General features: G+C 36.6%; 1 long non-coding RNA gene across 1 annotated transcript in view; it reads left to right on the top strand.

Moving 5' to 3' along the window:
• Positions 1-25,508, top strand: part of LOC112962537 — a 211,132-nt gene that overhangs the window by 157,143 nt on the left and 28,481 nt on the right. Inside the window, exon 4 of the long non-coding RNA XR_003252345.1 lies at positions 21,596-21,711. This is a non-coding gene — a long non-coding RNA (uncharacterized LOC112962537). The remainder of the gene's footprint in view (positions 1-21,595; positions 21,712-25,508) is intronic.

Below are 25,508 nucleotides of genomic sequence, written 5' to 3'. Positions count from 1 at the left end.
TATCAAAGCATTAAAATATGTAAATAGCATAAGCATGCACAAAATCCTAATTACTGCTTTACATTATCAACTCATTTACTCTTTATGATATTTTATGACTGTTCAGCTGCGTCAGTGAGCAATTATGAAAACCTCCTACAAGTTGATGATAATGCATTTTTGTATATTGCCTTTTCTTTCTGAAGACCATTCTTCCAGTTCTAGAAGAAAATTATGTTGAAAAGGTGCATGTTGCTGAATGTCCTTTTTGCATGAATTACATATGCTTTGGGTTTCTAATGGTTCACTGGTCTTTCTTTTATTCTGCTTACCAAAAAAGGCAGATTTATATGCAGGCTAATGAGAACTGACATTTCTTACACTATCTGCTACAGTTACAGTACAGATTTAATACATTGCAGGTGTTATATCATTACAAAATAAGCTAGAGGCATATGAGCATTGAGGAAAAACTTAACAGTTATTATCATAGAAAAAGATGCTTCATTTTATGAAGCATTGTGCATTTTCAGTCATAAAGTCTTTATAGCAGGGAAGAAATTTGTCATAAAATCTGTACTGCCAACCTGTAATAAGACTGTCTCTTTTTTCCCCCCAGTAACTTCAAACGGTTATTGAAATCAGAAAGCAGTGATGTGATATTTCTTGATTTCACTAAAAATGTCTGAATTTTGATCATGTTTTATTCATCTCTAACAGTTACTTTAAATTCAATGGAAATTTCTTTTGGGATGTGACACTGCTTTTGTGGTGAGTCTCTTGATTTATGAGAAGAAACATTTCATGTCAGTTACAGCAACTTGAGACATATCAGATCATGTTATGTCAGTGTCTTAAGTGTCCACAAAGAGCAGCTGTATTGAAAAACAAAATGTGGGGATAGTTCCTAGAATATTTGTAGAATCAACATTTCTGTTAAAGTCTGGGTTAAAGACTGTGCTGAACCCTTAGACTGAAAAAATTATTTTGATTTTTATTTAATTTGAAAAATGCATAGTTTTAAAAGAAAGGTATCTGGAATGGTTGCAATTATTATGTGTTCATAGAGGATCAGATCCTCTGGAAACTATTTAGTGCTTTTCATTCTTCTATAAGTAGACATGAAGGGAGTCAAATCCTGGAGGATCAGGGTTATAATCTGAGCCTATGCTGTTGCTGAGGAACTGATGGTGAAAAGAGAATAAGAGGAACTAAGAGATTGACAGAAACAATTTCTGTTAAAGAGGAAGTTGGAGACAAAAGGCACACACAAAACTATTTTAAGCCAAGGGCAGATGACACAAGACTCAGAATTTAATGAGCCTTAAATGCCATAGAATGTGCCAGATGTACAGTTACAGCATAAACGCTCTGCAGAGTTGCATACCTTTCAAATCAGTTTTAGAACACCCAACACTCACATACTTATAAATTCAATCATAAGATGCTCAGAGATATGGCTCAAAACCATTTCAGATGGTTGCCGTAATCTATTCTAGGTTGGATTTAATTTTAACTGTGAGAGTTCRTAGCTCAGTTTGCCTGATGCCACAGATCCTTTCCACAGAAGCATCATTTTGCATCCTCTCTCTGCCCACCTGTGTCACACAGATGGACGTAACTTGTTGAGAGGCACTCTGCGGTAGGCTGAGTCCCTGCGCACTCTGCAAAAGTGCTTCTTCCTCACGTGTCTTAGAAATCTAAGTTCCAGTGTGCTCCTGCTTATTGCCAGTGCTCACTTTCTTTGCCCTTCCCAACTTTCTAGCTTGCTATTCAGAGATTTTGATCAATCACAGTTTCCACTGATGTCTTTTTTTGGTTCCTATGTATGTGTTTAGGGCTATACTCAAATCTCCTCTCGGTAACAGTTATATGCCAAGTTTGTGCGTTAGTGCAAGAAAGTTAATTGATTTAGACTACTTGTTATCAGGTATGTTAGACCTTGCATGCCTATGCAGATGATGGAGAGAGATGGGTACCATATTCAGGCGGTTGTTTTTGCCCACCTATCTCAGTTAGCGGTCTGAATTGTTCTCTTAAATTTAGGTGGTGCAGGAGACACCGATATCCATTCTGTTTCTGCTAGCAGTAGTCCAAAGAGCCCTTAACAGATAAACCATCTCAAAATACTGGCTTCGAGGTACCATGTATAGGTGGCAAAATTATTTCTATGAACAATAATTTTTCCAAAGAATGCTATTTTAGTGGGATGAAATTATTTGTTTTTGACTGCAGGCTGAGCTTGGCAAGCCATTTCAGCTGCAATGAAAAAGGAAATAAAATTCAGAAATACTGAAAACTTCTTTCAATATTTTCAAAATAGCTTGACTTAAAAATTCAAAATTACTTTTTCATTTGAAAATTGATCCAATTTACAAAAAAAAGATGAGAAAAAAGGAAAACAAAAAGCCATTTCACTTTAGCTAAAAGATTTTGATTAGATCAGAATTTTATTTTAAATCCTGTGGTTCAGCTACCAAACCAAAATATTCATCATCTGCCCAGCTTTTATACGCTTCTATTTTCAAACATTTTGCCCTGTATTGGTACCCTGAAGTGTTCTAGTCTGGAGTAGGTAAAGCAGCCAGATAAAATGATTGCATATCTCCGTGACATAGTATGAATAACGGTAATAGTTAGGGTTCTGCTTTTACTAGCTGCGTTGGACTAAGGGGTTCCTAATTACATCAGACTACTTTACAAAAATGTCTTACGGGACAGGCTGGCTCAGTGTTGCTGGAGGCTGCATGCTCAGTGGTGTCTCTACTTAGGCTGCGAAAAGGAGCAGCGAATGCTCCCTCGGTGCCATATGGCAGCATGTGCACGGAAGGAGCCATGGGGCCTGAGGAGGCCCAGTGCCAGCTGGCCGAGTCCTGCTAGAGTAACTGCTGGTTGTGTTGGCTTGGCCACAGCCTTGCTGCTAGATCTGTATCTTGCATCCCTTTTGCGTGCGTAGCAGGGAGAAAATACTTGCCATACTGTCTCTCTCTGTGCTATACCCGTGTGCATGTTAGAGACAGAGCAGAGTGCAGCCTCTGTATATAAGCTATTCAGAATGAACATAATGTTTCTGTTGACGTTTTTATCATAATTTTTCTTATTGTACTTCCGGAGTGGAGTAGAAGCACATTAATAAATTCAGAAGAATGTATATTTCAGCATCCAAAATTAGGGGAAGTCTTTGCAAACATGTACAAGCATATTTCTGGGGAAGGCATAGCTCATGGGTTATACCTTAAGTACTGTATAAATGCAATGATTGTCCGCACAGATCTCAGTTCATATTTCAGACCCTAACAAAGCAACAGTGTGGGTGTAGAGAGGGAGGGGGAAAAAAAATGATGCTAAGTCAGAAAGATGGTTCATTGTATGCTCTAAAGCTGTTTCATTTTGCAATGCCTAGTCTACATACATCAAAACCAGTGAAAACATCAAAAGCGTAACTTAAATGTGTAGGAAGAACAAACCTGGAACATATTGTACAGAATGGAGAAAGAAAAGAGAAGTCAGGAGTCCTTCACTTGCCCTGCTTTAAAGATGGAGAGCATGCAGGGAGATGAGTCTGTTAGAAATACTTAGAAGAATAGTTTTCTCTACTGTTTGTATTTTTTTTACCTATCTTCTACTGATCAATATTTACTTTTGGTTATTTTACACAGACCTTGCTTTTCCTTTTTTTTTTTTAACATACTCTTAAAAAGAAAGCTAGTTTTGCATGTCTTTACTTTGCCGTTATTTTGTGGGGGGGTTATTTTTCTATAGTAGCAGCCAGCTGGAAGATATGTGACTTCTGCTTTAAATTAATACAAATCAAATGCTACAAAATGACAAAACCATGGACACTGGAAAGAAAATATGATAACTTACACTCTCTCCTTAAGTCATGCAGTTATGAAAATAAAAGTTCTCTGCAAATATATGAATTATGGATGAAGTTGGACTCTTCACTGGGAATTTTTTGGCTTTTCTTACTTTGTATCCAATCTCTTATTAACTAACAACTAAAAATTTTTGTATGGTTAGATGTATAAATTTAGTGAGAGTCTAGAAGAATCGTCTAGACAATATGCAGTTTCTTGTATAAATGCTATTGTACATCTCATATTCAACTCTTCTGCCACACATGCCAAACTAGATACCATCTGAGAGGGCAGTTTTTCCCTAAGAGCAGACCCTGAAATTCTGTATATTTGTTGTTCAATGGCATTTCAACTCTGTTTGGGGAAAGGGAAAGCAAGTGCCCTAACATTTTTAGTGCTTGATATGTGCAATGCACTATGTTGATTGCAACTAATTAATCCCCAGAAGTCTTCTGGAAATTAGGTGAGGAATACTATTCATCCTTGATGGACGCAAGGCATAAGGGAATGGACTGAGTTGCCTGAAGCTGCACAATGTTTCTGTGCTTCAGTAAGAATTAAATTTTCAAGGACTTTGTCTCCCAGTTCTGTAAGGAAACTTAAGCGCATCCTTAACTTTAAGCATACACTTATGTCCTTCCCTATTCAGTAAGCCATGGAATCCTGTACCTGAGGGCAGTATGTACCTAATCCTACTAACTCTGTCTCTGCTAAAAAAAAAAAGATCACTTCTAAAAGAAAGCTAAGGTAATAATCTTCAGACATGTTGCTGTACCAGATATATTTGAAACAAATCTGCTTTGACTTTGCTTCATTTTTTGACCTTGATAGAATTTTTGCATACAACTCAAGAAGAGATGCGCTGTGTTTTTGTCTTTATCTCAGAGAATCTCATTGTGGATCTGTCTGAATTCAGCTCAAAATTTTGATCAAAATAGATTGCAACACTAATAAAAGCAATTCAATAAAAAACAAAGTTCATCTTTAGTAGTAAATTAGCATCTTGACCTGATATTAGTGGCTAGAGCATTGGCATATAAGTTAGTACACAATGTTATTAGGAGAAAATGAAAATAATTTCCGTATCACGTATCTAAGTGGATTCTAGCTATATATTTCTGTGTTTGAGCAGGTTATTGTTCCATTTTGCTGCTAGGAGACAAAATAGAAAATGAGATGATGAAATTCACTTCATCAGAATTGAATAAAGAAATGGAATAGATATTCGTAATTTCTAAAATACCAAAATACGTGATTTAAAAAATCTGTAATATATTAATAGTGAGGGTTGTTGAGTTGTTCCAACAAGTGGACTGAAATTAGACTGCTTAGTTGTGTCAAGGTTTGCCCAGAGATTTTGAAGGCAATTCTCCGTAGATTTCCTGATATTTGTTTAGTGATATTACCATGTGCTTGAGAAGAGTGACAAATACAAGAGGGATTTTAATATGTGTATGACTTAGGCTTGCTGTGTGGTGTTTATCTTTTTATTTTAAGTTTGAGATGCTGAAAAAATGTCTCTTGCTGTTGTGGTTTGGAGCCCTGCCAGAGCTCAAACGTTGGCACTGGGATGTTATCTTGGCTACTTCCGAATGGCTGTTGACATTAATCTATTGCCAAGTATGTATAAAAATCTCCTTACCGATAAAACAGATCATGCAATATGAGCAAGGATGCAGATAACATATCACCAGGTGAAAATATGAATAAAAAATTAAGCAGACTGAGTTCATATCCTCAGCTGAGTATTTTGAATATTGTCTGTTTGTTCTGGGAACAATTTAGTAGTTCGTGACTGCATCAAATATGGGAAGAGTGGACCAAAGTGTGAATGCAGTGCTACTATTGAGAGGCACTTTGTACTTTACTGGGTAAAATGTATGTTTAATTACATATAACTGGCCAGATTCTCAGCTCAGTGTAAATCTGTATGACTTCATGATCTTCAGTAGTCTAAGTGATCAATCAAGTATTTTAGCTATTATTTTAGTTTATCCTTCAGCATGTAATAAATTGTGTATCAGAACTTTGCATTTTGATGCACCATTTTTTGATTTATAAATCAAAACAACCACCAGAGCTTGAGTACAAAATGTTGAACAATTCTTCCATGAGAACAAACATGATTGACAGAACATGCTCATATAATAGTATCCAGTAAGTAACAGATTAAAGGAAAAATATATATAATCTGCTCATCCTGTGAAGAGGAGAAAAAATGCAAATAAATTATTCATTATTACCATATTTTCATATACATAAGCAAATAGCTGTCTGCATTAAAACATAGGACCTCAGCAAACACTCTGATTCAGCAGTAGTATCAGTTATATCCCTGTGTGGGATATTTACTCCAAAGGTCTCTATAACAGGTTCCTAAACTGTTCCTTCTCCCATTGATAACCCTTCTCTTCTTAATCCCTCATCCCCTGCTCTTTTTGTCCCAGTAACAGTTCTGCAGTTAATTGCGCTCTGCCTCTGATTCTCTGGGGACTGGTTATCCCAAGACCTCTTTTCTAGTAGTGGTACTTTTAAAGTGGTGCAGGCAATGTAAATGTAAGTTTGGTAGTTAGGTAGTTGACCCTGATTCTACAAAATCTGTACAAGTGCCAGACAACAAGCTTCAGCATGACACTATTGTTCTCAGTGCAGTGGCTAAAGGGAGACAAACTGTGTATGTCATTGTCTACCAAACTAGGGACTTAAATCTCCCACTCACGATTTCATAATATAACTTAACCCTTATTAATAAAAAAACCCCCAAACTCTGCTTGTCTTATTAAAAAATTTCCTTTCATCATCACAGAAGAGCTGTTTGTTTTCTTGGAATTTTTCCTAGCAAGATATTATATCAGCTTTTCCCTTGATTGGGTTGGAACACAGCAAGTACGGTACCTTCTCAAGCAGAAGACCTTTAGGTCTTCCAGTGAAGTAGATTTGAATAAGATTCTGTTTTATTCTGTTCCTCAAGCTAACTGAAATTCTTCAAAATGGTAAAGTAAATATGGACTTTTAGAAATTTCATAAGAAATCACTGAAAAAAAATTTGGAATGTGCTCCTTCAATTTTTGCTCTAAGTTTGTTAAGCTTTAGTAAGATTTATACTCACAAAATCATAATCAGTGTTTGTGAAAACTCACACAGACCTACACTGTGATGAACTTATCCTGTTCTAAATTTCTTTCTCCCACACTTCTTCATTTGTTTCAGTTCAAAGAGAACTGAATTGCAAAGAACATGCTCTAAGAACTACCCTAAAGGGTAGTGTTTTTATGGCTATAGTACAGAATTTTTTCTCTTTTGTTAATTTTCCCCCAAGCAATAGCATCCTGAATGTTAGATTTCATCAGTGCTAAGATGCAGGATTTCTGATTTACAGATGCCACATCAATAATATTATCACTCCATTCATGTGAATCAAAACAAGCTATTAAACTTGGCTTTATCATATTTTGTAGTCTGTATTTTTTTACAGTCTGCTCAACTTAGAGTCATGTACCAACTATAAATATTGCATATCTGTCCAATATTTACTACAGTAAAAATGCCCAAATACCATTTTTACAAAACCCTGTGGCCTGATTGCTCATAGCCTCTATCTAGTTTGGTTGTCTGATGCATGAGCATCAAACTGGACTGCCTTGGGAGCCAAGTCCTCAGTCTCCCTTCTGCCCTCTGTGCCTCCGTCCTGTGGCAAACAAAGCATTGGGCTGGTGCATGGCTGATTTTTTGAACCAGCATGGCAAAAGGATTTCCATTTCTGGGAGCCTGCAAATATTCTCAAATTCACCAACTTAGAAATAGCCAGAAACATCTACTTCTTTTGATTATCCATGGCTTTAACTAGATCTGAGGGTGCTCAGAGCTTCTTTAAACAAACTTTGGAGTTTTGTATATCAGGTTTGGCTTAACTGTGGCTATTGGTTGCTGTATTGCTGAAAACGCAATGTTTTTTAAAACACTGATACTTGCAAGCAACAGCAGCAACATTTAAATAAATGCAATCAGACATGATTATTGTTAACATGTCTGTTTTGCTGCTGCTTTTAGGACAGCACTCTGTATAAAAGCTTAGTCTAAACTTACTAGCAAAGAATAAATATGTCTATGGTGAAAAGCCAAAGAATCTAGAAAAACTTTTCACTTTAATGGAACTGTGACAAATCCTGGCAATATTTGTGATGTGCTCTTTGAATTCTGCATTTGAATATTCAGATGTTATGCATTATTATTGCTTGTTGCACTATAATAGGTTGAATAATCTTGATTAGTATGGGCTGTGTTTTCTGTTTTAAAAATGAACCTGGAAAGTCTGTTATCTAAATGTGTAAGTAATGTGTTAGTAAATGTGTAAGTAAAAATGTTATTTTAAATCACCCAATAAAATGTTATTTTAAATCACCCAATAAAATAAAATAAAAAAATTAGAAAGCAGTTTTACTCACACTTTCTTAATCCCTGTATACTCGTATACCTCAACTGGGTCTTTCGTACCCTTCCTTTTCACCGTTTCAACTGATCTTCCTTATTTGCAGATTTAGTTAGGATAGCCTTGATGATTATAGGACTATATACTACTTGGCAAGTTGTAAGTGACCTAACTTAGTAAAAATACAGTAGGAAAAAGGTCTGGAAGTCTCAAAGTACTTGCTTAATAATCTGTTGGCTTCCTGCCTATTGACTGGGGCTACAAGCAGCTTGCCAGGAGCTGAAGGTGCTGATCCTTTACTAATTTTTACATAAATTTTTCATACAACTCATCTCAAATTATTAGTAAAACAGGAAAAATTGTTAAGATTTAAATAAGTCATGGGAAATAGTGTAACATAAACAAAGTTAGAAAACATTAAAATTCTTGATAAAGAAGAAAAATGTTTTCCTTTGATTTACTATAGAAGCATGAACAGATGTGGTAGTCCTAATGGCCTTCTGTAGAGCATAAAATTAAAATATCTTTTGTTCTGGCAGTTTTTAAAGTAATCTAAACTGGAGATACCAAGAAGCAGATAAACGAACTTCAGCTAGAGGTGGTTTAGAGAATAACTCAAACAGAAATGGGTACTGTCTTACATTGTTTATCATAAAAGTTTACTGACTTCATTAGTTCACGATTAAATCTCATGTATTCATGTTTGTGTTCTCCAGTGAATGAATAATGTTCCCTTGTGTCAGTGTGTATTTAAACACACAATATGAGATGGTCTGAGGACACAATCTAGAGTACCTCAGGCAGAGTAACACGGAACAGACATGTCAGGATTGTGTCAGATAGAAGGAGGGAGAAGAGCATTTTGATTGGAGTCCTCCAAAAATGCACAAAATGTCAGTAAGTTTGACTTATGCCTCTAGTTGCAGAGCTTACCAAAGGACCAAGAAAATGCATAGTGGAAAGGCCAGATGCAAGTCCTTCCTTAGACTATTCAACAAAGAAGTCCCAATGTCTACAATAATAACAATAAGGTAAAGGCCTAGAAGATGTAGCTGGCTCTCTTACTCAGTTTTCTGAAGAACTGGAGTTTCAATTCCCTATTTTTATTCCTTGCTTTGCCTGGAACTTCCGCTATAAAATAGTGCTGATCGTTAATGCTGTTTAAATTAAATAAAAATCATCTTGCCTGAGTGCAACTCAGAAGAAATATGCTAGCCCTTCTAACTAGGCATGCACTTAATCATATTGCAACAATTTGGACCAAACTGCTTCTGAAAGACACTGAACTGCTCTGTTTTGGTCTCAATTTATGTGCCTGAATGCTCTTAAGGAACAAGGCTACAGAAATGTTTTTTACTCCGGTTCCTCTGGGGCATTTCCTGAATGCTCTGCCTGCTCCTCATTTGTGGAAATGATGCCTTAAGATTTCTGAAGCCCAAAATGTTCTTTCAGATTATTCAGTAACTTAAAGACAGCTTCTCTCAGATACGTGACGATATGAACACTCTGCATTTATAGTTTATCTTTCCAAGGTCATATGATAGGTAAAATATGTTAATCACATTTCATTTTTGTCTGTCTCTGTAAATGTCTTAGGCTCCCCAAATAATGTGCAATTTGTCAGTGGACTGTGCAGCAGAAGCAAATTACTGTTTACTTTGAGAGCTTAAAATATATGTGGATATAGACAAAAGCAACATACAATTCGTATATTCCTGGGGAATCCTCATCGCTCTAGGTAGTTCCCTGGGCTTTGGGAACTCTGAGAGATCTCCATTTCCAGTAGGCAGCTTGTGTCCTGAGGCATGGAAGTTCTCTCTATTTCCTTACTCCAACTTTTCTTTAAGCCTGATTTCATCGTGACTTAAATCTTCCTACCCTCTTTCCCCAACTATCATCTCATTCTCCATTGATGATTGCCATTACCCACAGCTTGCTCTAAGCCTGACCTATGCAATTTCTATTGCTTTAAAGGCCAGCCTCAAGGCTGTCTGAGGATGTCTTTCTTCTGAATTAGAAATGATTTCCACTGTCCAAACTTTGAAGTCCCAAAGGATAACAACTCTGATTTTTCAGCTGGCTCTGTTAACTCATGTTGCCTTTTTAAGTAAACAAATAAAAGTTGCAGTTGTGTGGTAATAGTTTGCTTACATGCCTTACGAATTTCCTGAAAGCTGGTATGATATGGACCTACTGTGTTTTTTATTCTAGTTTTTGTTTTGGAAAGAAGAGTTCATTTCACAGGGCCAACTTTCAGTCTATAGACTGTTCCAGTCAGGAAGTAGCCATGCTTTCAGACATGAATTTATGCTTTTGTGAGCATTTGTTAGCTTTGCCTTGGAAGTTACAGCAGAATGCTCTTTAGCTCAGACACAGTTTAGTAAAAAAAAAACCTCATTAATGGAAAAAAGAAAGAAAAAGAGAGAAGAAAAGCCTGGTTGGTGTCCTTGTATTCAAACAGTGTTGTCAGCTTGGAGCAGCAGTTCAGTGTCACTTGGCACCTAAACTGCAGTGCCTTGATGAAGGGAGGGTAACTTTCCTGCACTACACAAAGACCTGTCTTAATTTATTTCTTCATACTCCAAAGCAAATTCTTTGTCTACAGTGATGTCCCAGGAATGTATTCGTCTGTTCACAAAGTACAGTCCTGACACCTTTACTTAGTTAGGTGATGGATTTGAATAGAATCATACAAAACTGAAACAGAATCTTTCTCCATTTTATTTATTTAACACCGTATGATATCACTATAGTTGTTCTTTCTTTTCCTCTACCACAGTAAACCTGTAGACAATACTCTACAGGAAACTTTTATATATAGTGAAAGGGCTTTTATTTTTAGAAGACTATAGTTCTCCAATTGGTGGTCTACCTGATAAAGAAAACAGTTATTTTAGTTTAGAACACAGTTCAAATCAATCCATTACATACTGGCTAATGTCATTCTTGATTCTGGGGCAACTAACTTCTGCAATCTAATCTGCTATATTACATTGGGAAAATATTTTATTATAATTCTTCTGCTAAACATAATGGTAAATAAACCTATCATTTCTATATGGCAATTTAGCAACAGGTATGTAGCTGGGTCTGAGCAGAGATAAATAAGTCTGCATGTCTTTTGCAGGCAGATATGAACTCATCCTACCCATGTTCTTATCTCAGTGGAAGCTATGACAAACATAAGATAGCAGCAAATCCAAAATAAATATTTCTCCAGAGATGTATGGCATCGTTTCATCACTGTATTAATGTGGTCATGAAAGCTCTAGTCAGCTGAAATGGGAGAGAAGAGAGGATTGCATATGCATGTGAAAGACTGTGCAGACATATTCAGAAGTAGTGGACCAAAGATGAACTTTGTAGGAAGAGAATGCCTTGACACTTGAAACAGGGAAAAAACACCATTAAGACAAATGCAAATTGATTGTGTAAATCCTTCAAGCACAGAATTGCCACTGTTTTAACTACACAATGAGAACACAGAGGGTCCTGGGTCTCAGTTTTAGCTGACCAGTCATGAGATGCAGCATGTAGAATAAAGGTCTATTGTGGCTTTATCCAACCTGCAATCACACAACAATCAATGTTAAATAATTAAGTTTTGTAACTTTCTTGCATGTAATGAGGGGAGCTGCAGGAAGAGAGAGAGGAAGACCCATCTATCGTATCTCCATACTATAGGACTGACAAGAAGACATCACTTTGGGGAAGTGCGTGTTGCTTTCTGCTCCAGCTAGCAGTACTGTTTCATATGCCTAGTCCTTTGGGGAATATCTGTCCTCTTAAAGGAGGTAAATATGGAATGGACGTGGGTTACTCTGACCACTAAAATTGCAATTTTACTCTAACCTAATGTAGTCTGTATAATTTCATATGTCCCCTCAACTGGCTAAGATAAAATCTGTGCCAAGTGAAGCCAGTTTTATTTTGTTCTGACAACATAAAAAATCTGGATGTTTAAAATGGTTATGCAGCAACTCAAAAGGGACATATTTCCTTAATTTTAAAAGGGAGTTGTATTTTGTGTCACAGTTTGAAAATTCTTAAGTTCTGTCTTTCAGAACAGTTTTTCATTTACTATATAGGTATTTTTTGTATATAATCACTTCCAGAAGAAAGGCTGTCTAATAGAATAATTATAGTATATTTCTGGCTTATATTTCATTACCAAAATTTTATATTCTAATTCTAATGTTGTGTCTGTAAACTGCAGATTAGTTTAGCCAAGCAAATGTGCTATAATTATTTTTAATCTATCTCTGGGTTGCACATTGTGTTCATGCAGTAGAATGTTATTTTATATGTAATATATACTTATTAAATACATATAATAAGTGCCATTTTATACTTAGATATGTTTATGAATTCCTAATATGATACTCCAAAGTATTATGGCAACAAGAATATTTCTTTTTGTTTCATTGCAAAACTGCACTCCAAATCCATAATTCCTAATCTCATTTCTGCATTTTGCTGTCTAGTCAGTAAGAGACAGTATATTATGGATTCTAGATGGGCTTCTTGGTAGTGTGAAATTATGGATTTGAGTGATGTCTATCTCTGTAAAAGGATAATATCCTTTGATATGAGGGTGTGATCCAGTGTTTTAAATAAGCAGTTAAGGAAACATGCTTCTATTGTTGAAAAGAAGATTGTGCACGGTATTTTACTGCAGCTCAGTATTACTGACAATAATTTATGTGGCGTCAAGATAAAATACTTCAATAGATATATTTTAGGCTGCTTTTTTATACCACCTGTGTGTTCTCTGTTTTATATCATATTGTAATATATACTTGCACTGTTTTTTCTGTCACATCCATAGCATCCAGTCTCATGTTTCTCTTCCAGATACAAGGGATTATGTGGTGTGCAAAGCAATGCAGCACTGATCACCGGAAAATTTTAAAAAAATAATTGCTTACACCAGTGACAGAGGGTAGGAGGTAGATATAGGTCTGAAAAATGAAAAGGTCCTTTTCTGGAATTGATTATGGAGATAGGTGGATCTAGAATGGTTCATTGTACTGCACACCCCTTTGGTTAAAAGGCCAAACCTCTGAACATTGCCATTTTGGGATGAAAAATAATGACCTGAATGAAATAAACACCTGCCAACCACAGTAAGCAAAAGGGAGTTTTCCAAGAATTTGTTCTCTTTGATGGCATTTTGTCAAAGTGTCTGTAATTCAAGTTGTGGTATTAAATGTTAAAATATATACATCAAAACTATTCTACTTTATGCCTTTATCCTCCTGAATTTTACTAAATCAGATACATGAATATTTAATATTCCTAATGTTTCCACAAAGCCTATAGCCAGTTTCAGGGAAAATTCAACTTGCCTCTGGCTCACACTGAAGAAGAGCTTTCTTTTGAAACAACTATTCTTAGAAAACAGTGCTATACGGCACTGAGCAATAGAATTGCCATGCATAATGTTAGGGCAATTTCTTTTTGCCTTTAGGTGATTTGACCAGCTGACATTTCAGCACAAAAATCCTTCAAAGCAATATAGAGAATACGATGTGACAGCATCTCTGAATCAACCACTGAACTTAAAAAATATTCATTATATATACAACATATGTACTAGCCTCTGTAATCAAAGAGTTTTCTCTGTCATGTTTCCATATGTATTTGTCTCCTCTTCTCTTGTTCTCATTTTCATTTTGACTGAAGCATATTTAAATGATCTCATTTCACTCCCCACTCCTCCACTTTGCAGGACTCTGTCTTATGCATGACCATCTCTGGTTCCCCACTTCTTATGTTTCGGTCAGATTGCTTCTTCTGCCAGGAATGTCAGTTGAGGGACTATTGTAAGTGCAGGAGAGCTAGCTGCTCCTTGCTGTTGAGAGGGCAAGAGCAGCAAATGTCAGGGTCTGTCCTCATCAGTTTGGATTAAAGCTGGATGGAATATTTGGCAAATGCATTAAAGACAAAGAAGAGGCCTATATTGGAAAACTGCAGTTTGAACAGTTAAATTAGCAAAGAAACTGTCAAACAAGTTTTTAAGAAGAAAAGTATTAGGCAACATTAACTACAGGGTGTTGTTGGCTCCACACAAAATAAAAATAACTGACATAAAAAATTCTATATTTTCTGTGGAAAAGTTCTTTATCTAATATTCCTGAAAGGTGAGAATGAAAGGACATATTCTTCAGGATGCTGAATGCCCAAATTTCTGTTGCAATGGGTGAACTTGAGACAGGTCACTTCTCCACAATGATAACTTGCCCTATGACTGGCTTGAAGTCACGGTTTGCTACTTTCAGGGTCCTTTGTGGTTTATACAAGAAGCTTGATGGCTTCATCTGCTCTCCTAGAGCAAATAATCTCCTTTCTGACTGTTGGAGGGCAGAAAAGAAGCAAGCCAACAGAAGTTATCGAGTTATGGATTTTTCTTTGTAGTTTGACAATTTGTATTCTGGGAAACACTGCATTATCTGGGAGAGAGAGGGCCCCTCAGTGAATGGACTGAATGGCCTCCTTCTCCGTCTTTGAAAAATAGTGAATGCTCAAGATCAGGTACACCAAAGCAGCATAGTAGTGACTTGAAGCGACAATCTCTGTAGGAGAACTTACCACTGCTGCAACCTTCTAGTCAGCTCCAAATGGGTCACTGATTCTCTTTGATTTTGGTGTTATTCATTTCCTGGGTTAAATAATTTATACATTATTTATGTGTCACACTGTAATAAAGTCATAGCTTTTTGATGTCTAAGGTGGGTGTTGCTGCCTTTTGTAGAAGCAGAAAGTCTAAAGGTCGTAAATCATTATTATCCTTACCAATCCTTTGCTGTACAGATGTTTTACAACAAACCAAGGTGACAGGGAATTTTGTAAAATTTAATGGTATATCACTTGACACATCATATAATTATAAGGTGTATCTTAGAATAAAAATTATACCTTTGCAGGTTAAGTAAAGAATCACTAATAAAACTGTAACAGACATACATTATACAGCATGGGGTTCATAATGAATAATTGCTGGGTTATTAGTGCTTAACAGATTAAGGGTACTTCCATTTATTACTGTGCTCCACTAAGGATGAGCATTAATTTTTTTTTCAAAGGAAATTCACTGGAAAGAGACAGTTTAAAATTTATGTTTGTAATGATTGCTACATGGTCCATTAAGACCACCTCTAAGTGAGCTTAATTTGTAGCAGATAAATGTACATGTCTACGTATTTTTCAACATAGTTTATGGTGCATCCTGCACAGCTGTGCCCAACTGATTAAATCCTCACAAAATTTAAATAGGAAACCCATTACATAGACAGTATTATATCCATTTATCATACACACATTTTCAATTTAACTCTCTAAGCTTTTGTGCTGGATATTTTCAGTGATTCATTAAATATGTATAGCAAGGCCATTTTCTCCTCTTGTTTGGTTTGCCCTTTTGTTTCCTGGGTTTGTTTGGTTCATTTTTTTCAGTCTGTCATCCAGTAATTAAGAACTTGAGCAGTCTGAACATCTTCTACAACAATTATTTCAGTAATAATTCTAGACATGACTGTCCCTTGTAAAATCCTAGAACTAGAGAGCGTTGTATCTAGGCAGAAGAAGCAGGGCTATAACCAGTAGATGAGAAAATGTGATTGGCACTTGCACCTTCATTTGCTATCCGGAGAGGATTCTGGACTCTGGATTTGTAATGGACACAAAGACATGCCAGATGCTGAGGAAGGGTGGGATTACAGATCTTCCCTTCCCTTTAGCACTTCCCATTGGCTAGCTCTGGGCACATCCTGGTTTGGCTGAAATGCTTCCTAGGGTCCCATACTGAACTGTCCAGCTTTATCTCTRCTTTATATGAGACTCAAGACACCTGAAGCATGGTTCTGGATTCTAGAAGTGGAATTAGAAGCATTCATCCAACTTCAGAGATGAAATTTAGATGTTCTGAATTATTATCTGAGACCTCCTACCTTCACTGATTATAGAATAAATTTAAGCTCCTAACTTTACATGCCTTGAGCCCTACTTAATATACGTCAGCCAAATGCTGTTCTACTTGGTTCAACGCCATAGATCTTTCTTTAGATTTTGTGTTCTGATAAAACATCTTGAAAAGAGTCTGATCAAGATCTCAGACCTGCTACTGTAAGCCTCTACAACTGTGCATAGCCTTACTAAGCTCAGTAGAGCTTGACAGGAACAGGAGTCTGTGCTAACAGAGCACATTGCAAAATAAAGGGCAACTTTTACTAAATCTGTAAGACACTCTTTTTTTATCGTAGAGTAACAAAAAGGGAAACGATTTCAAAAGCATAAGAATAATTTAATATTGTTCATTCATTTTCAGGTTCTCCTAATTAAATGCCAAAGAACAGGTTCTGAATCTTCTTAGGGGCTGCAGGGAAAGTTAAGGTGTCCCTCATTTGTGGGGACAGGTGACAGAGGCAAGTGCTTTTAAAACACTGAGCAATTCTTTTGTTCTGTATACTCAAGAGATGTGGTGGTAGTCTTCATACCTACTATTAGTGCTGCTGGCTCAGTGTTTCAGTTTTGCTCAGAGAGGAAACATTCTCACTGTAAACTTTCTCTCAGGGTATTCTTGAGACCTAAACCCTTAAACAAACACTCGGAGAACCAAATGTTTGTTATAATATAGAAAAGTATATATTGGAATAAGGCCTATAATGTGATGTTACAGATGGACTTACTAGTTTAGAAGATTTGGTTAAAGCCTTAGGAATGCAGATAGTCAAATCATACTGAAAAACAGTCCTGGACATTCATATCTGTTCACAGCATCACCCCAAAATAGAGGCTAGCTGAACTGGACAGGTCGTAAACAACCCATAGGTGAGGTCATAGGCCTCTGTGAGAATTTGAACGTCAGGATCTGTGTCCCAGTTCGTTCAGAGACATCTGTTTCAGAGTTCATTTTTCTAGTGATCACTGCCAGTAGGAATCAGTTGTGACTAGTAAAGTGCTGGCTCCAGGGTCCTGACAGTTGGTGGGTTCTTCAAAGTGTGAAAACAACACATTTCTGTCATCACAAGTGTGAAAATAATATTGCAAGTACATATTATATTATTTCCAGATTTCAGGGAGAGAATGTTTCGATGGATGGAGAATTATGTGTAATGTGTTGGCTGCAGGTAAAGTCTAAAGCTATGGTATTGTAAAAATACTCATTGCTTTGTTTTGTTTCAAAAGTGGGATAACTATTCACAAGGACTAATAGTAACTAGCTAGTACTTAGTGATATACTTTTTCGTGGAAACATAGAACAATATCTTTCAGCTCTTCTCAAGTTTTTGGAGGCTTGCTTGTGATATCAAGAAATTGTTGACTGTGAGATTCTAGTGCATGTATAGCCCTCCACTTCATCTGTATAAAAGCAATGCTTGTGCTTGTGATGAAACTGTTCTTTGTGTGTTTAGTGGATAAACATTTTAACAGAAGTGTTTATTTAAGAAGGCATAACAGTGCAAATATATGAACCTGAGGAGGTTTGTGTCACAATCTGTTTTCTTGAAACCTTACCAAGACAAACTTACTTCAGGGGAGTCTGTTGTATTTTGCTTTGGCAGAAAAATCATTACTTGCAGAATAATCCTATAGACAGCTGATTGCTCATTGGAAAGAATAGACTATCCTCTGAAGATATATGTCAAGTTTTCAGAGAAATTTTCTTCACATATTTTAATTTTGAAGGAATAGTTAATGCATTAATTATTACTGTTATATCTGCATTTAAATATTTAATTAAATATTTAGCTAATTATAGGCATATAAGAATTTGTCAGCTCTTCAGTTTAGTGTTAACTTTTTTGCAGTAAATAGATGTATGAAAGAGACATTCTTAAACTAGCTACCTATCAGAAAATAGAATACGGTATAATGATTTCTGGACTATTTCCAGGCCAAAAAAAAATTAAAAAGGTAATGGGATTACTAGGATTACTAGAAGAAAAATGACCCTTAGTCTATTCAGGATTTTGAAAGTGAAAAAAATTGGGTTCCAAAATATACTAGGTACTTAAACATTTCATTCTTGAGAGCCTTGCTGAATCGTAGCCCTTATTCCAATTTATCTCAGCCTTAACAGTGTAAATAGATTTATCAAAGTATGGCCCATTCAGAAGAGAAATTAAGGAGAGACTATATTGTCCCAGCAGAGTGATAGGTAGGATCTTTCCCTAAAGCTGAGCTAATTCAGTGAACAAAGCCAAATCTGTACGTAAATGAAAATAGATATAGAAAAACGTCTCTTCATGAGATGGGGTAAATGCAGACAGCAGTAGTTCTCAATAAATTTTTTCTAGTGAGATGTTTGTCATCCTCCAAATGATAGCAAATTAGAATATGTTCATGACAGAAGTTGACCTTAGTGAAAATGTGTTTTGTCCTTAGATGAAGGAGGTTTGACTTTCATATAGTTACCACTGCACATAGAAAATACCTGGCTTGGAAAGCAGAAGAAATCATGTCTAATTAAAATTTGTTGTTTTGTCTCAATTGAGTTAACTTGCAGTCAAATTGGAAAGCATCTTCACAATTCAACCAAAAAATAAATCTTCAAACAATAGAAACATATAAATATAGCACCACATATTTCCTTGAAATAAACTGCTGTAGAAATGTTCTGTAAAAGCTGTGAATAAGACTATTAGAGGTTTTAGTCCCTGTGCGGTACCTTACGGTGTTTGAAAATGTTTGTGGTTTACATCTCATTGCATAAACTGGCAGTGTTATAAACTGTATTCTTTTTTGTATTCCCCTCTGTGGCATATGATTTACTTTTGAATTTTTTCTACAATATTTATTTTCCTCTCAAAGTGTGTATATATATATATGTGTATGTATATATATATATATTTTTAAATCATAACTCTAACATTATATGCCAAAAAATTTCAAGCACTGTTCAACTTTGGAGAAAATGTGAAATGTTTTCAAATAACTCCGTGCTGTGATATTAAACAGATTTAACACAAACATATATTTAATACAAACATAATAAAAACAACTTCCTCAAAAATTGACCTCTCTTTAGAACATGCATTATTCTTATTTAGGTTTAGAACAACCACCAGCTTTCCTGTGTTGCCAAACTATTCTTTTCTGTTTGCTTCCAAATCTTTCTTTAGATTCCTTGTTTTCCCATTGTCCTGTAAATTGTATGTGCCTGGAAGGGTTAGTGAGCTCTTTGGAATAAATAACCAAACCTTTTTTTAGGTGCTCTATGCCATTATGTGCCTACTATTCTGCACCCAGTCTTGGTTGTGTGCAAAACCTGCAGTTCAGAAAGTACTTGAGATATGTGCTATGCATATACACAGTGCATAAACATTAGATGACTGGACTGAAGATGGTGATCCATAATTTCCCACATGTCAGGCAGGGAACTTCCTAACTCGGCAGTTTTGTAACTYGAGTTTTGCCATACTCTGGCGTATAAGTGTTTCTCTGCTCTTAGGATTTCTTGGTCTGGAATGAATGCCCAGGGCTAGTGAGTCCATGGAAATGAAGGGAGAGAAGAAACAGAGAGAATGGAAGAGGGAGAAGAAGGAAAAGCTGGATGAGTGAAAGTAGAAGGAAAGACACTTACAGGTCTTAAACTTGCAGATTCCTTAAATCTGGGAAAAAGTACACCTTTGTGTTATAGGACTGGATTCAGTATTGTCCTTGGAATTTATCAGCTCCCTTTTCCTCATTTTCAGTGGCTCTGTTTGTTATGTGCCCTGGAAGTTTGTGCACCTGTATACTGCTACTTATATACCCCAGTGCCTTCTGGGCAAGTGCCAGCTGCTGGGTGTTCTCAATAACTCATTCAGTGCAATGAAGCAACGCAGAGTAGCTGGCATAGGCTGTTTCAGTGGTGCGGGCGCGTCCAGGTACATTCTCTGAGCCAAAAAAATGTTCACTGTTGAAGTCCCTTGTGGCCAGTGTGATCTCCTGAAAGACTCCTCAGAAGAAGCATATCCTTACCAACAACCCTTTGACAACGTGAACAATTTTTTCTACTGTATGCTGTGGATCATCACTTGATTCATCCTGCAAGGATATGCTGTGGGCTGAAATCCTATTTGCACTATTAACTTTCATTCTGTAATAGCTCATTTAAGAACATCAGATTATCTCTAAATATGCTTTATATTAATGCTTTGTTCAAAAAATAATAATAATAAAATTCTGTTCATATTAAAAACACAATTTTACAGCCTTTGCAAAGTAACCTTGAAACTGCAAAATTCTTTTAAAGGCCTTGCAGAACCTTCATGATAGATTGAAGGTTTATTGTTCTTATTAAAGAATAAAGTCAGAGGAACTGCTGCTGATTTTTTCTTCAAGCGCTAATGTCTTAATCCTACCTGTTCCTCAGATCCATAGGTTTGGTAGCGTTCAAGTAAGAACTTGTAGAAGAAGTCTAATTCAAGTATTTCTAGTTCTGTAGGTCTTTTAAAAATCCTCTGTAGAATGATAATTTTATTTGTTAGTTTGAAAGGATTCCACCCAGTTATGTGCCTTTTTTTTTAATCTGAATTCCTTTTTATATATGTGTATTGTGAATTTAGTGAGGAGGGAGAGAGGAGGGATGACACAGAAGTTGTCAGCCCTCGTCCTTCGTTAGCATTGGCTGGGGGACCTGGTATTTCTGCATCCTGTGACATTTGTAATCCTGAAGATGTGCAAAACTCTTTTTAAATTAGGTCTCTGCCCATCCATTATTTATGTCTTTCTTTGGATATATGTAAATATATAATATAATAAATATATAGTGTATATATATCTATATAAATATACTTCAGAAATATCAGTGTGTCACAGAATCTAGTTAGCTTTTTCTATAAATTTTGCTGGTTAGTTTCAGTTTTTTTGGTTTTGAATGTATTGTTTTCTCTGATTAACTTTGCAGTATAAGTGTTACGGTCTGGTGTAGTTTGGATGAATAAGCATGAATAAATAAGTTGGATGTGGGAGGTCATCATCATTCTTAGTCTGGGTGGGCACGGGGCTGTTCGGTTTGTGTTCCTCTCTATAATTTCCCACTTGTAAAATAAGGATAAGTAATAACTGCTGACCGGAGACCCATTTCCTTTCCCATTGAAAACAACAGAAATGCTTCTATTGGAATATTAAAGCTCTCTTTCCTAAGAATGTTTTGAAGCTTAATTGGGTGGCTTCTGAACCTTACTTTGACTATTTAAAATGTTATTTAGCTACTTAATATTATATAGAAATTACAGAAAACTGCGGAAGTAAATCTACAGCTAGTGTTCAGAATGTACATAAGTTAAAATATTGGCTATTTATTCTTCAGCTAAACTTGTATTTATATATATTGTTTTAGACCTATCCCCTTGAACTTCTTTGCAAGACTTGAAAGACAAAGTGGCAGAAGAACACTTTCGGACTTCCAAATTAAAAGTTGTCTACGAAGTTGGTGTCTGAGCTGCGAGATGGTGGGTATGTATAAATACAGAAGACTATTTTGGCTTTTAAATGACAGATTGAGACCAAAAAAATGATCTTTACATTGTGTTGTTAATTTCTCATTGGAGCTTAACTGTGCTAAATTTCAGTATATGTGGGGTTTTGTAGATTGGAAGAGAACCTGATGAGGCAATCTGAGTAGCATCTTTATGGACTTCATGCATTTCACAGCATTTATCTTGAGAGGTCCTTAAACAGAGGTGGTCAGCCAGTGGGCAGTTTCCTTTCAAAAATATCAGCCAGACAATTGTTCAGACCTAAAGAAGAAATTGTGCCTCAGATATTGATTTCAGCCAGAGAGATTTAGGCAGGGAACCACTTTCCTTATTGCTAGCAACTTAATAATACAAATTATTTTCTTCAAAGGCTGCACAGTGTTCACTGTCTACCAAAAAATATATGTGTGTGTGTGTGTGTGTGTGTGTGTGTGTGTGTGTGTGTCTCTTTCATCCAGTGACTCCTTGTGTGGTGGTACTGTGAGCTGTCCCCATACATGCATGGTTCATACTCAGTTCAGTGGAATTACACATTTAACTGACAGAAGGCATATTCCTGTGTGCCTGAAGACAGGCTGAGAAGACTGTGGCTGTCTCATTTCTGCTCCCCAGCATAGCACGTGCTCTGTTTTGTATGAGAGTGTGATGGAGGAGAGGCTGTACAAATGCTGTCACCAGAATTGCTGCTCTGTCTAGACCTGTTCATGGTTTATGTTTCTATGTTCTCTTTCATTATGGAAAATTTAAAGGGCTTTCATACCTACTGAATGAACATGGCCAAGAATAAATCAGAAGCTCTAATCTTACTCCTCAAAATGCTCCTGAATTTCAGCTGTGATCTGGAAGATGCAGTCTTTGTTCTAGGTGGGAAAGAAAAACGCAGGCCTGTTTCCTGTTCAGATGGCACCCAAGATAGTGAAAAGCTGATGAAAGCACCCAAAATCTTGTGAGAATAGATCAAGTGCTGGCATATAAGAACTTGAATGTTAGCCCAAGGGCAGCATTAATCCTTCAGCTCAAGTCTTAGTTTAATTCAGACAGAAATCCACACACATCACACTCCATTGTTTGTGGACCTCTCTGAGGAAGAGGCATTGCTCTCAGTTCACTTTTGTCTAGGTATATGCGAAGCATTTCTTGTCTTGCTACCAAGCACAGTTTCAGCTTGTTGTAACACCTTCTCTGAGCAGTCATGGTGTACCACCGAAATATATCTTCTGATTCAAAACATAACACAGTGCTTCTACTATTGTAGTTAATATGTTGCTATGAAAACTGTTGGTAAGTACTTAGCTGGAATTACCGAAGGACGTGACCTTCTTCTGTGAAGTATTAGTGAAATTACTGAGTTCTCTTTTAATAGTGTTTTTGTTATCTCTGCCCTTGTAAGTCCCTTCATCTGAATGTTATAGCTTATTAGTTTATATGCTATTTTCATTGCAATTATAGCTAGTGCAGGAATGTTTTGTTACCTTTTTAACACATTGTCACCATGCATCATTTTTAGATCCTCATTGTTCCTTATTAGAGGTTATTTAAGCTCCCAGCTCTAACTGGATAATGAAGCATGCTGATGAAACAAACCAGCCAAAGCTTGTCTGAAGATTTCGTTGCACTGGTGACAGAAGTTGTGGCGTTTTGTTTGGGTTTTTTTTGTTTGTTTGTTTGTGTCATCACTTAGGTTAGTTAAATGTAATAGAAATGTCAAAATATCAGACAGCTGGTGCAGCCTCTGCTGGAACAACCTCATGCATGTGCCAGAAAATATGCAAGATCTCTGCGTGCTCCACCTAAACGGCAGTATGGTGCCACATTCTTCTGGTCTGTTTGTTTTCTTCCACTGACACAGATCAAATAGAATAGAATACAGCGTGTGAGATGAATGGTTTTGGTTGTCTGAGGAAAACCTCGGGATCCTGAAAAAAAAGCTACTGGAAGATAGAGTAAGGCAGATGAAAAATATTGGTGTGGCCCTGAGATAGAATGTTACTCTAAAGAAATTGTATGGTTTTCCTCCTTTATTTCAATTATCATTTCGCTTACATTTTTTGTGTGGTGGTCCCACTGTTGTATTACCTGAGCATGTCATAAACTGAAGTATATTTATTACTTCTCACAACATCATTGCAGCATACAGAAGCATTATTATTTTTATTATCCCCATTAATTGGAGAGATTTGAGGCGTACAACCAGGGGAGTACAGAGATACTCCATTAGTGGTGACCATGCTAAGATGAGAATTGGGAACAGCATATTTGTGGTGGCACAGTGCCTGAGTTAAGCCATGTCTCTCAGCAGTGCTTATGAATGAAGAATAAATACCACACAAGCCTACTGTTGCCTGAGAGACTGCTTATGGGTCAGAGCTAGTGTCCTGCACAGTCCATGATGCATACTGCACCATGTAGCAGTACTACTGTAAGGCAGCATTAGCATAAACACCTGTGTTTGGCTTCTAAGGTCATTTGAAGTGCATTTTGAAACTGAACACATTTCTTGAATTCTACATTAATGCCCTAGACCATTCTTCTTTTTATGTCTACATCTAACCTGGTTTCAGTTTGGTTTTCACCTGTCAGGGATTTATAAGCCTTTTAAGGCCTTCCTGTTCAAAGCCTTTCCTTTCTCTCAATCACACAAGTTTCTTATCCTGTTTTTTCATTACACACTTTATATTTTGTAGATTTTTTCTTCCCCTACAGAATTAGAGGGCTCACACCGTGCTGCTTCCTAAACCAGCTCTCATCTTTACTTCCACCACTGAAGTGTATTGGCAGAACGGCAACCTGTCCCTCCAATGGCCAGCCTCTGCTTAGTTCCCTTCACATTTACGTCTCCTGCTAGTAAAACCAAAATGGCCATTTCATTACTGAGGGGAGGACAATGTCATGGCTGAGACACTGAAGTGTCTCCTGAGGATGTGCTATGTGTAGATGCAGTATGATGCCAGCATCTAATCCCAGACAATGGTTCCCTTTTGGCCTTTAAAAGCTGGGGAGAGCCCCGGAATGGTTTCTGGCCATTTGTTTATAATGATTAAGATCATGAATCTTCAGTGTTCTTCCTTTCCCTATTCAGGAGCAAGTCAGTACTATGGATGTGGACTGAATTGTTTGATTGCTGGAATATATCTTTTTCTGGAGGGAAAACTGCAGAATGAGCGGGGGACTAAGGCTCTGTAATTCCAAGAGGTTTTACTAAAAAGCCCCAAATAAAACATGGAAGCTAGCCAGCAGTTCTTGCCTGCAGTGGTTTTGGTAGGTAGGAACCTCAGCAGAGCAGTTAATATTAATTGAAATAACACTGACTGACCAGAAAGTATACCTGTCTATGCAAAATATTGACAAATAAGCTAGTGTACACAGGTAGTTAAGTGGCTTCAAAGGGTGCATCAGGTCTTTTAGTCTGAGAGAAGGGCATATGGTTTAAAAATATATACCCAACCATTGTGGGAGACAGAGAGGCCAAAGTATAATCCTTCAGAGCACTTTAGAGGGTCTGTAATAGAAAACCAACTTTGTATACTACTCCATAGTATTTAATAAAAAAATATTGCTATAGTGGTAGTTTTCTTTACACTTTAGGACAGTTAAAAATTTTAGAAATATTATCATATTTAAATTTTAAAAGAATTCCTACAAAAACTAACTATTATTGCTCTGAGTCAATTCTGTCTGACCTTCCTATAAAAGAGTAATTGCAGGCCAAGCTATGCTTTCTGTATCATTGTCCACTGTCAGAGATGTCAGTGGAATTACAGATAATATAACTAA

This window comes from Apteryx rowi, unplaced genomic scaffold (genome assembly GCF_003343035.1).
Source record: "Apteryx rowi isolate R43461 unplaced genomic scaffold, aptRow1 scaffold_1, whole genome shotgun sequence".
Lineage (NCBI taxonomy): Eukaryota > Metazoa > Chordata > Aves > Apterygiformes > Apterygidae > Apteryx > Apteryx rowi.
This window is presented reverse-complemented; position numbering and strand designations above follow the sequence as displayed.